General features: G+C 38.7%; 1 protein-coding gene across 11 annotated transcripts in view; it reads left to right on the top strand.

Moving 5' to 3' along the window:
• Nucleotides 1–12,389, top strand: part of GREB1L (GREB1 like retinoic acid receptor coactivator) — a 133,165-nt gene that overhangs the window by 46,899 nt on the left and 73,877 nt on the right. For 9 of the 11 annotated variants that reach the window (XM_040077793.2, XM_040077803.2, XM_040077767.2 and 6 more), the window contains exon 2: nucleotides 9,886–9,989. The exons of the other annotated variants lie outside the window; for them this stretch is intronic. The gene's annotated coding sequence lies outside the window, so the exon portion shown is untranslated. The remainder of the gene's footprint in view (nucleotides 1–9,885; nucleotides 9,990–12,389) is intronic. 11 annotated transcript variants of the gene reach the window in all.

Genomic DNA, 12,389 nt, shown 5'->3' with positions numbered 1-12,389 from the left:
TTGTTGTGAGAAAAGATGTAGACTCAAACTGCAGTCATAGAGGATGTAGATCAGCATGAGTAGTGAAGATGGCCCTGGTCTGTTCGTGGTTTTCCTATCAGCTCAGTAAGGAGCCCATCCATTTTTCTGCATATGTGGGGGTCTTTGTAGAGACCTTGTGCCAGTTCTGCTGAATGGCCCTAGGAACAAGAAATCAGTTTCTTCTACCTCCCAGGTGTTTAGTCAACATGCCTAGAAATGTGTCTATGGTGTTCCCAGCTAGGGGAAGACCTGTGAGTCAGGTGCTTGCCTCTATGTAGAAATAACTCAAATTCCTCAAAGAGAGGAAAGCTTTTAATCTTAGCATTCTTAGGAAGGTCTGGCCATACTCAGTGTTTCTGCACAAGAAACAGCAGCTAAACATCAAGCCCTGACAGAGTTTCTATTTTTCTGGAATATCTTAATGATGAGGGAACTTGGGCAACACAACTTGAAATAACACAGCCTTGCTTGGGAAAGACATTTGTAATTGAAATATGGGGTCTACTTGTATTAAATATTTAAAGGGGGATTTTTATATTCTGGACTGATTATCTTCTTTGTTTAGAGTGCTCTGACATGTTATTGGAAAGATAGTGTGTAAAATCCCTAATTGTAATCTAACTGTTCATGACTACCAAGCATGTTCTTTCTCTTTGCAGTACGAAGGCCAGCTGTGTTAAAGTGGATGATTTTATGTGATTACTGGCTGCATCCATCTTTGTATTCAGACTGGCTGATTGCTATAAATACAGACACAAGTTTATTTGAATCGTGATAGGCTGAATCTCCTCCGTATAAGGGTTCAAGATGAGCCAGATGTACCACAGCTTGTGTTTCCCCTCTACCTAGATTTCTACAGCGCATATGCATGCACATTTTGGCCTCAAGTCATGTTTCTTTTTGAAATTTCATTTTTTCTTGACTGTTCTTCACAACTTTCACATTTTCCTTCTGTGGATTTATAAAGGTGTATTTATGCCTGAGTGGTGATTTGGATAAGAAGATATTTTTACAAGAACAGTAAGAGAAGATGCTTCTACTCTCTCTGTCTTCTGCCCATCCACCTCTTTCAGGTCACGTATGTGGCAAAAATACTAGAAGCAGCGTGGATACCATGGTAGTACTCCAGAGCAGAATGGTTTGGAACAAGGAAAAAACCATATGTGCACAGTATCCACTCCATACCATTGGTCTTTTGGGCTCTGATGTATGTTGGCACAGATGTCCCCAGAGATCGCCATATTCTATAATTAGAGGCCTGCCTTACATCTTTCCCCTTTCAGATGTGTTCAATGGCTATGTATTTTGAAAAATTCACCAAGTAGCAGAAAGTGTTTGCAAAGCTTTTTCTGCCAAGCCTTTCACTGAGCCTTGATAGCAGGATTTCCAGGTCAATGCATATAATATATTTGTGTCTGGGCACAGCTGCAGGTTGTCCTTTTACACTGTCCCCACCAGATTCTGCTGAGATGTTTTTCTGGGTCTGTTTTCTCTGCATTTGTCACTGAGAGGAGTCAGTTGACTGTGAATAGATAGGCTTCATACGTGAGATCCCATCCTTACTGATGCTAACAGGTTTAGTTGCTGTATGTGTTCAAAACCCAGGGAAGAGGTGTGGTGTTCTAGGAAGGCTTGTTCCCACACCGTGTGTCAGCTTTCTGTCTTGTGTGCTAGCAACAAGAGATGCAGAGAGCAAAGCCAAAATATTGTCTGTATACCACGGTGTTCCTCATAAATTTCTTCTAGCTCGTGAATATTTCATAGCAGGACAATTTACTGTCTTGTGAAGAAAGAAAAAAACTTGTTTTGGCTTTGAGTTCATGGAATTTTTAATTGTATAAGACAAAATTGTGGCAATGTTTCCAATTTTACCCTAGAAGGTTTTGACCTCTTTCTCTCTCTGGTGTCTACATATTCTTATACACTTCTGTGTTTGAGTTTTGCAGTTGGTCATTGTGATTATAGTGTGCCTGGGCTTTTTTCAGGATAAAAATCCTGTTTTAAGCTTCTGACAAGGAATATAATATGATTCTTTCCTGTGTTGACAGTAAGTGAGACGCACATGTGAGGAAAAGGGGACTGGGGAGAGAAGGTAGCTTTCTCATGTAATTGTATCAGAATATTGTGGTTTGTGCAGTCTCTGGAAGAGACTTTTAAATACAGATAAAACTAATGAATCTTTTCCTCAAGCCTAACCATACGTGTTAAGTCTTCTAACTGAAATCTGGACAACAGATTTAAAAATCGTTATTAGATCTTTAAAATGTCGTAAGGATTCAAAGGCGAAGAGGCCAGTTTGCCTCTTTAAATTATATGGCGTTCAAGGATGTGTTATTTCAGGAGCTTTTCCAAGACACTGCACTGTCACAACTTCATTACTTCAAATGTCACTTCAAGTAGGAGCAGTTTTTATAACGACACAGTAAACTCAAGATGGTTTAATGGAAATGATTTCTTCATGTGTCAAAATGACCCCTTTGTTTCTCATTTTACTCTTTTGTTGCCTGCAGCTAATCTGGTTTTTGGGTTATCAGATCCAAGCATCTTACAATGCTGACTCTAGCAGCAGCATTCAGCTGGAATGCTGCCTTTTGTTTACTGGTTTCACCAGGCCTCCAGTGCTTTCTTTGGTCATCTGGTGGCTCCACTAATGTGATTTGCACTCCCAGGCTCTGCAGGTAGTCATGGGCTTTTAAAAGGGAATTAGAGGAAAGCCTACCACCCTGGTTGCTAATGAATCCACAGGGTATTTCTTATTGGTGTTTTGGTTTTCCAGATTCTTTTTTTCTGTTTTATGGTATTTTTCTTCTGTCTGCTTGGACTTCAGTTTCTAAAGTTGGTTTACCTGGGTGTAGTGTGGTGACATTCACTTTGCTTGAAATAGAATTACCAAATCCTATTGATCGCTGTGTCAATTTGGGATTTTCTCAGGAACTGTAAATAAGTATGGAAAAAAATAGATGACAAAAAACCCTCAAAACTTCTTTATTACAATACATATTATGCAAAGCTTGGTCTTGGTAATAGGGGATGTGATAATAAAAGACAAACTTCCACCTTCATGAAAACTCTAACTATTAAAATAGCAAGTCTTGTCTCATGTAGGGAAGTTGAAGTGTTTTGCTAATGAGGTTGCAGCTGGAATCGTAAATCTTTGCAAGCACACCAGGAGAAGATGCAAGTTTATAAACACCCTCAGCTCAATCTTACAAATGTGAGCCAGTGAAGGACATAGTGAAAGAAATATTCTATTACAATTTTTGCAAAAAGCAAGTTATTCTGGAGAGGGTTTTTTAAATATGAAAGGCATATGCACAAAAGAAGATATAGTCTTAAAACATCTTTGGCTCTTTTTGTGGAGCAAAGGAGAATTTCAGACTCTGAGGAGTTGAGTAGCATGTCAGATGCTGAGTAAAATGCCATTCCTTCTTATATCCACAACCTCTTACTTAAGTATCCTTGTGGATTTGAGTAGGGATTAATAGAGTGATTAGGGCTGGTTGGAGTTGTTGGGTTTTTTTTTCCAGATTAGTCCTGCAGTTTTGTTAGGGCCAGTGTTTGGCTTGCACAAAAACAAGCACAATGTCAATGTTTTTAAAGCTTCACAAAGTCTAATTAAGACTCAACCTACAGTGGCAGAATGTGCAATTTTAAAATATTTTTATAAAATATTTTTCCTCCATTTCTGTTGTTTTAGAATGGAAGAGAAAAAAACCTTTGATAAAAGCAAAATCTGAATAAGACTTTGGAAATAAATGAGCTCTTTCCATGCAAAAATAGTTAATATTGAATCTATTCTTACTGTTGTTTACCTTGAGAGCAAGTCTATCTGTTTACCCAGGTCTGAAGAATTTAGACTGGTAAGAGCTGTGCCACTGATATGTGATTTGTTGGGTCTTAAGAGCAGAAGAAAGCTTTAGAAAAGCTGAAGTACACGAACATGTTTCAGTGCCCTTTGTGTTTTCCACGATGTCAGTGCTTTAGGATTTATATTATATGTGTGTGTTTAAGTTTTTAATATACAAACTGAATAATGCAGCATTGCATTTTGTTCAAAGAATGTCCATATAGTCATTGAATTAGTATTTTTGCTTCAGAAAACAAACAAACAAACAAAAAACAAACTGTAGAAATTCAGGTGCAGGGGTTTTAATAGTGGACAAATATAGCAAGAGTGTATCAATTGAGTTTTACTAGGCTGACAGCAGCACTGAAGGTCCTCATGATGCAGAAGTTTGTGACCCATGAAATCTCCATTTTCCTTCTATTGGTAATGTATCTTGGGGAACAGAAGCCTGGAAAATGCATCCTGGGTGACCTAACACATTCATTACCTACAAACAGAAAATTATTTGAGCTCATTGCTAAAAATGTGTTTGATACTAGTAAATATAAGGGGTAGGCTTAAATTAGATTGTTAAACAAGTGTTCCCTGAGCACAAATTCACTAAGGCAACAGCCAGCCCTTACAGGTATGAGTAAGACCTGCTATATTTTCCTTTAAAATGCTAATTTCAGATGCTTGGCCATTTTGCTGATTCATCTTCTTCAGCTTGCGTGCCAGTGCCCAAAAATCAAAATTTTGCTTTATAAATGGTACTTGTGTCTGATTGAAGGAAATAAAAGGTGGTATGGAATTGAGCAGAGTTATTTCTAAAACTGATAAATATCCAAGGTTCATTAAAAGAAGTCTGTAGCACACAGGCACACCAGCAAGCAGATTTTACAGCTCTGTCCAGAGCACAGAAGGAAGATAAATCATGGCCATCCCCCTCTCATTTTTGAAACGGTTCAACCCAGGGGTTTAGCTGAAGGACTTAAGGAGTTTTTGAAGTGCAAATAGACTGGTGAAGGGTAAACCTTTTCAGAGTTTCATTTAGATGGATTTTTTTTTTTTTTTCTATGTGGATTTCTGGCACCAGCTGAGATCTGGAAAGCCACAGGATTTTTTTGTTTTTGATCAATCAAGCAAGCAGAACTTGCCATGGGGGTGTACATTCTCTGCATACATATTGATCCCATTGTGTTTAAAAGTAGTTAATTTAGTCAGGGCTTTTAAAAACCTTCTCTGGTAAAACTTGCATAAATGAAGCTGTCATTTCAAGGTCATGTTTCAGTGTCATTAACTTAATGGCAATGACAGAAGCTACCTGTATGTTTGCTATCATTTTTTCAGTCATTCCATGTTAAAATTGCATTGAATGAGAACTGATTTTACATACATGCATGTAAAAATGTTCCGCTTCAATTGGAAAACGTGAATCTCATTAAATGAGAGATTTTCAAAGCAGTGTGGAGTTACCAAACACACTCATACCGACAGTTCTGATACTGTTCACTGCTGTTTGGATCAGTATCCTTGGCCTGCCCTATTCCATATAGAGTTTGGCTCCAGTGATCTATTTTAAGCTTTGTCTCTTCCAGCAAAACGGTTGCGGTTTTTATTCAAGGCTTTTCTAGTAGTTTTGACCTTTTACCTTGCATTTTGTCTTGTTTAAAAGCAGCAGCATGCAGAAGATGGATTGCATATTAACTATAAACACTTCTCTCTAGTGTGATAAATATTTGGAGATAAAATGTGTAAGGGCTGGCCGTTTGATAAGATGCTTATTTGAATGCAGAGTACAGATTTTATAAGGCAGGATACAGTTTACTGCTTTTTTATCCATATCTGATGCCAAGATCTTCAAGTATTTTGTGTGAAAGCATTATATATTTTCAAGACTTTTTTCCCGTGAATATTAACATCCTGTTAATTTTGTCCACAATGAAGTGCAGACTTCATTATTTGTTTCTTTGATTTATTTGGGTTGGAAGGAGCTTCAGAAAGTTGTTCTGGACACGGTGACGCTCAAGGTATAGTGGAGTTAGTGGATTCAGAAACCACAGCAGAATGTGCCGGTACATCTCCCGGAGTCAATTTTCTTGTTTCTTTTCTTCTTGGTAGTTGCAGTATGCCTTGAACCCTGCCAGTTGCTGAGACATGAGGTGGAAAGCAGAGTCTTGCATAAAACTTTTTCAGTCATATACCAGTAATGATCTTCTGTAGATTTGCTGTTTGTGTTCTTCCCAACTGAATGGGATTTTATTAAAGATTTCGGTGTCAGATCACTCGGTGGCTCAGAATAGGAGAGGAGCTCTAAAGGTGGTCTGAGGCCCAGAGTTGGGATTCTCTTTAGGAAGGACCAAACCAGTTGTTAGTTTAATTTCTGTATGTTGGATGTCCAAAATGGTAGTGCAGAATGGCATACTGTGGGGAAATGGCCTATATTAAAAAATGGTGTATTTATACATTATTTCTGTATTTACAGTCTGGTGGTTTGACATGGTCAGCTATGAGAGCACAGCAGAAAGATTCTACATCAGAATATGGACATAAAATCACAAGTCATCAAAAATTAATAAATATAAGCAATCAATAAATCTTAAGAAGTCTGTGTTGTGATTTTTCCATGACTTTACACTGGACAGGAGATGTTTGGTTATCAGGCCCACTATCCTGGTCTTTTAGTTTACAACTCTAACTTCACGTACATAAAACTCATCTGTTCTCAGTCTCATGTACTGTAATGATGGTTATTTCATGTGGTGTTTGAAAAGTGAACATGAGTTGCTGTTTAAAGCTTTACTGAGAGACAGGGAATTTCTTTGTATCTCACAGCAGTGAAGGGGTTCTCAGGATTTGTAGTGTCACTTTTGCTAATATATCATCACTGGGATAAGCTAACATGACCTTTCCTTTTTTTTAAACTCATATTTTCTATCATAACAAACGTTCCACTCACTGGATGGAGAATTTTGGGTCTATTTCAAATCAGCAGTTTTTAGTTCAGTCTTACAGGCATAGAGGGCAGATTTTTGTTTAGGAAAAGGCACCATTCTGTAGCTGTATATGTGGGTGTTGGCTGGAAAACCTACCATTCTAATTTAATTTTTTTTTTTTTAAGTGGTGCATGCTCAAATGTCAAAACACTGAGGGGCTGTTACTTGCAGATTACAGATTTATCAAGCAGCTGTGACATTAAAGTAATCATACTCTGGTTACAGTATGCATTTGTCAAGGGCACAGGCTTGCACCATGATTCTGAATTCCTGTGGAATTTAACTGAGCAACAGCTGGTCTGTAGGATGTGTAGATTTTAACAAGGTAATGTCTGTGTTTTGGCAAAGGACTTGTGTGACCTTCTGCTGAAGCTGTTCCAAAGTGCCCTCTTCCTCCATTCAAGTCTGTAGGGGTCCTGAAAGAGTATTTGTGTGAAATTTCTCCATTGTCTCTCCTCTTGATTTTATCACAGGTAAATTCTACAAAATTCTTCAGTGGGGTATTAGGGGAAAAAAAAAAAAAAAAGAAAATAAAAAGGTCATCAACACCACTAACTACAGATCATGATAGAAAAAATACTCTTTTTGGCTTGTAATTGTGTCAGATTCCTTTTCCCCACAGTTGTTGTTTGGGGTTTTTTTCACTTGAGAGAGGTTTATGGTGCTGTGTCTGCCAGGAGAACTGTGTCTCAGGGTTGAAGTTGTATTTCTCCCCGAGTTCCTAGAGGTGATGTTATCTTTTGTTCACTCGACAGCATGGTCATTCCTGAAAACATCTGTCACTTTAGGCATTGTAAGATGGATGAGTCTCAAGTGAACTGCTAGTTGAAGCAAATGGTAAAAATAAGAAAAGACATGGGGGTTGGGGGTCTTCAGAGGGGACAGACAACAAGGAAGCACTGTTAAAAATCAAAAGTAAGCCAGACCATAGAGGAAGAAAGAGCCAAGATGTGGATCACGTTAGCAGATCTCACAGGTCTTGGTGAGGAAGATTGGTGACTGATGAATTCTGAAGAGATCTTCTGCATCTTGGCAAGAATACTGTTGATTTGTTTCCTATTTCATTTGAAAATAAAGGAAGATAAGAAGGAGATGACCTAAACATAAGATGAAAATTTTTTTTTTCTCACATTATGTTATACGGTCAGAACAAATTAATGTTGCTAATAATCAGGAAAAGGGTTATCGGTATTTTGTATGTCTTAAATATTGTGTGATAATCTGTCAGTTTAAACACATAACAGTAACAGTATAAAAACCAAAGCAGGATATCAGCAGTTTAGCTTTCGGAAAAAAAGATGGAAACGTAAAATTCACAGTTGATGGTATTTCAGAAGGTACTTAAAATTTTTAAAAGAGCTAAGGCTCCCTACAGCATCTCTGATTTAGCTGGGCTAATTGAGTTAGACTTTTTAACAGAGAGAAAGTGGTGCAAAACCACATAACCCCCAAGAAAACTCCCTCGAATGCACTGACAAGCAGACCCATACCCCCCACCCCCAAGCTGAGCAAAGGTCTGTGTTTGCAAAAGCAGCCGGCGAAGGACAAAAGGCACTTACAGCCCAGTGTGTGTGTCAAGGTTTGGGAAGGGTCCAGCAGGATCTTGGCTTGAAAAATTATTTTGTCACACTGTTGGCATTGGTCCATAAGGGGAAGCACCGGTTGAAAGGCGAAGAAATTAAGATGATTAGAAGCTTTAAAGCTTCACAAATGGTGGAGTATCTCTCCTCTCAATGGATGTAAATAATAGATGAAAGACCGAGAGTGACAACAAAGGCTCAGGGCCTTTAAGAGAATGTGTGCAGCCTGAATAGATGTCTGTGGCCTAGGGCCAAAGGTCTTAGCTTTGAGTGTAATTAGAAGAAAATACAAAAATGTCATTACTAGCAGGTGAAATGTTCAGCACGTGTCTGAAAAATAGCAATTTCAGCGCCAGGAGCGGTTGGAGCTGGATTACTGGCGTTCTGCAATCGCTGGGTTTGTGCGGAGCCCTGCAGCCGGGTCGGGAGCTGCGTGTGTTACCCGCTGTCGGCCTGGCGGGGATGCGCCTTCGGTGGTCCCCGGAAACAGAGCTGTTCAGTGCCTTTCTTCAGAACACACCGATCCTGCCCAAAAAACCCTCCCTGAGCCAGAGGTGAGCGTGTTACAGCTGCTCTCTTGAACAGGCTGGTTTTTAAAACTGAGAGGAGAGGCAGGAAGCTTTAAGGCCTTTAATTTTGACACCTGGAGTTTGAATTGGGGGTGTACAGCTGTTCCGGTTTTGCCAGCGGGCCTGTGCCCGTAGTGCCAGCTTTAAGCTTAAAATCCCATTTGCGAGCACCAGGGAACATACCTTTAAATCTTTTGGCAAAATATGGTCTGTTGCTATTGAGAAACCAAACCGGTTTGTCTCCCTAAGAAAGCCTTGTCGAAGTCCACTCGGTGATAACTTAATTTAAAGCTTTTCCTGATGTTAATCGGTGTTCGGTACAGCCCTAGATATTTTAGGAGTTATTTTTTTGCTTGCTGCTTGCTACACCATTTCTGCCATTCCTTGAGGTATTTCAGGTGTATTTTCTTTCATAGAATGTAATTTCTACAAGTAATGTTTTCACTTCAATATTTTTGTGGAAAGCCGGATAGGAGAGCAAGCAGCTAATTCTAATTTCATTCTGAATATTGATCTTCAGGTTAGTTAACTGCTCAACTATTTAGTTTCTTTCTTTATAAGTAGTAAAATAATTACTTCTGCATTATCATTTTTTAATGTTTCTGCAACAGTTAATTTTATCATATTAATGTGATAAATTCCTAATCTGTCATATTGTGACTTCAGTGCCAAAAATGTGCAAATTCTTAGTTTGTACTTCTGGTAGAATATAGAGAAGCAACCAAGCATTTTAAATCAAGTATTCCTCTAAAGAATAATGTGCTTTTTTAATTTCATTGGCCCTCCTTTTTTCACCCTAGACCAGGTTTCCACAGGAAGGGTTTTTTGTCTTGTTATAAACTATACGCTGGCGTGAGTTATTCTGATTTTTTTTCTCCTTTTTTATTTTTCAGGTGTTCAGGAGTTTTAAACAACTTTGCAGCAAGGCTTCACAAACTCTTAGCTGCATCCTTTAATCATGACTGCATTTCAAATAGGTTAAAAGGAATCTGAGAAGGTACTGTACTTGCCTTTCCTAATAGATGATACACTCTATGTTTATGATCAGCATCTCTGCTTTCATTTCCATTGACTGCATTTTAGGAGCAGTGTGGACTGTAAATAATGATTTTATTTTTGCTTCATGCATGTAAAATGTCCAAGTTCTTAAAAAAAAAAAATCATTAAATCCAGTTCATATAATCAAAAAGCCTTCATCAGAGGGCTGATTTTTGCTTCCATTTTTTTCTTATATACCCACAATGAGGTCAACTTCATTATTTAATGACAGTTCTTTTGAAGCTGTAACAATCTTCTTCTGCTGTTTTACTCAGAGGCTCTTCAAATACCTAAGCAACTAGCTAAATATATGTTTTATGCACTTGGAGGGTGAATGTTTGTTTATTTGTCCTCTCAAAGGGTTTAAAACAAATGGGAAGAAGAATGCAGATCTTTGTAATGATTGGGGTAGATTTGTGCTTCCAACTGAGATTCTCACAAGTCTTTTTTTTTTTTCTGACTTCTGAGAGGGGGGAGGCATCCCTCAGTACACAATATTGGGCTCACATAGTTTCTTGTTGCATTTAAATAGCCAGCGTACCCAGAAGGCTGAAGATCTATTCCTGCTTTATGACCTGTTGTATCCCTGGGGGCAAGGGCAGCCCTGAGCCCAGCGAGGGGGTCATGGCCACAGCCCAGGTTCTGAGCGGAGCTTGTGGGCTCCCAAAACCTCCCTGCGGGAACATTTTGCTTGGCAACATCTGGAACATGGTATAAATCTGGAAGAGGGGGGAACCTCTAGGATTTTGCTTCGCCAGGTGCTAGGAGGAAGCAACATTAGCCTTTTTGAGGGGGGGAGGCAGATTCTGTAGCCCTGAAGTTAGGCTAAACAATTGCAGAGGTCAAAGGACAGCTGAGTGCGGTCAATGAGACACCCTGGGGTGTATTTTGTTACTTAGTAAAAGGAGCAGCATCCTAAAACCCTAAAGGATTCTCTTGAAAATCTGTGTTGTGAAAAGGTTTTATGAGTCTGATGGCAAAAAGTGCTGATTTAGCTAAGGAATGCTTGCTTTTGTCTAAATGAAAGGCTAATCCTTACCAAATGTTGGCAGCTATTATAGTGCAGTCAATGCAGGTCTGAAAGGACAGTTAGAGTAGAAGTGTACTTTGGGATCACAAATGTTTATCATTTTAATGGTTCTGTAAGTGAAAAGATTTCTGAAACTTTCACCCTTTATCCTAAAATTTAAACCAGGAGCGAAATATCTGAAAAAGTATGAAGTAACTGTTCACTTATAATTTAAAAAACTGTTCATAAGGGAGCTGTGCCTGCCTGGTTATGCTATATTCCCTGACAAATTTGCTTTAGATTCTCAGGGTGCTGTCTTTTTTCCTTTAATCTGCTAACACTTATTAATTGGCTGAAAAAAAGTGTGGGGGTTTTTTTCTGATCTTGAGTAATTTTTACTGTTCTTGTTTCAATGCTCATGAGAAAAAAAAATAAAGGATTGGTTTGGGGTAATTAATTCCTATAATTTGTTTTGCATTATCTTTCTTTAAAAGGACAGCTTATTAACACTTAACATTTGTCATAGAAACAGATAAGAAATCAATGTCAGAGCCAAGACCTTGTAAATAATCCAAAAGGAAATGTAATAATGGCTGTCTTCACCACAGAGGTGGTGGGGGAAGGACTGGGCATGTGGCAGAAAAGGTTCAGTGCTTTTTGTTTTCCTTTGGAAGAGGGGGGTTGCAGCAACGCACAACCCAGGGCCTCTGACTCGTTGGCCCTACTGTCTTACGCAAACACTCATGGTTGCATTAGGAAGAAAAAAGTACTTGGGTGCCAGTGGTGGTGGTGTTTTCATAGTGCCCAGCCCAGTGTTTCATCGTGATCTTTGAAAGAACCCTGTAAGAAGAGCATAAAAGAATGAACTGCGTAATTTTCAAGGTGGGTGGAAAGTGAACAAAGAAGTTGACGAGTTGGTTTGGTTTATTTTTGAGAGAAACCTCCTTTCAAGATAGAGCTCTTTGTAGAGTTTAATTTTTAAACTCTTCAGAAGTTCTCCATACAGATGCTTAGCATTGATTTACATCAAGGTTAAGGCACCTTTAAACAAATAAAGTTGGGAATGGATAAACCTACTAAAATACAAATTGCCTATTAAACACAGAAGATGTTTGTATAGCATTCAGGTTGCCACAAAACTGACACATGTCCTGAAATTCTCCTGATAACCCCTTCTAAACACATCAGGAAATGATGGCATGTGTTTGAGGGGTACACAAGGGAGCAGCCAGAGAGGACAGAGATGGAAGGTCAGGCCTTAGCTTTGACTTTCTAGGCTTCAGCTTCATGCTTTTGTAATAGGGTGATGATAAATGAAGAAAGGATTAAGTGATTTATTTATCAATGAGA

Source organism: Hirundo rustica, chromosome 1, assembly GCF_015227805.2.
Source record: "Hirundo rustica isolate bHirRus1 chromosome 1, bHirRus1.pri.v3, whole genome shotgun sequence".
In the NCBI taxonomy this organism is placed as follows: domain Eukaryota; kingdom Metazoa; phylum Chordata; class Aves; order Passeriformes; family Hirundinidae; genus Hirundo; species Hirundo rustica.
The sequence above is the reverse complement of the archived record's forward strand: the minus strand, read 5'-3'. Positions and strand labels throughout refer to the sequence as shown.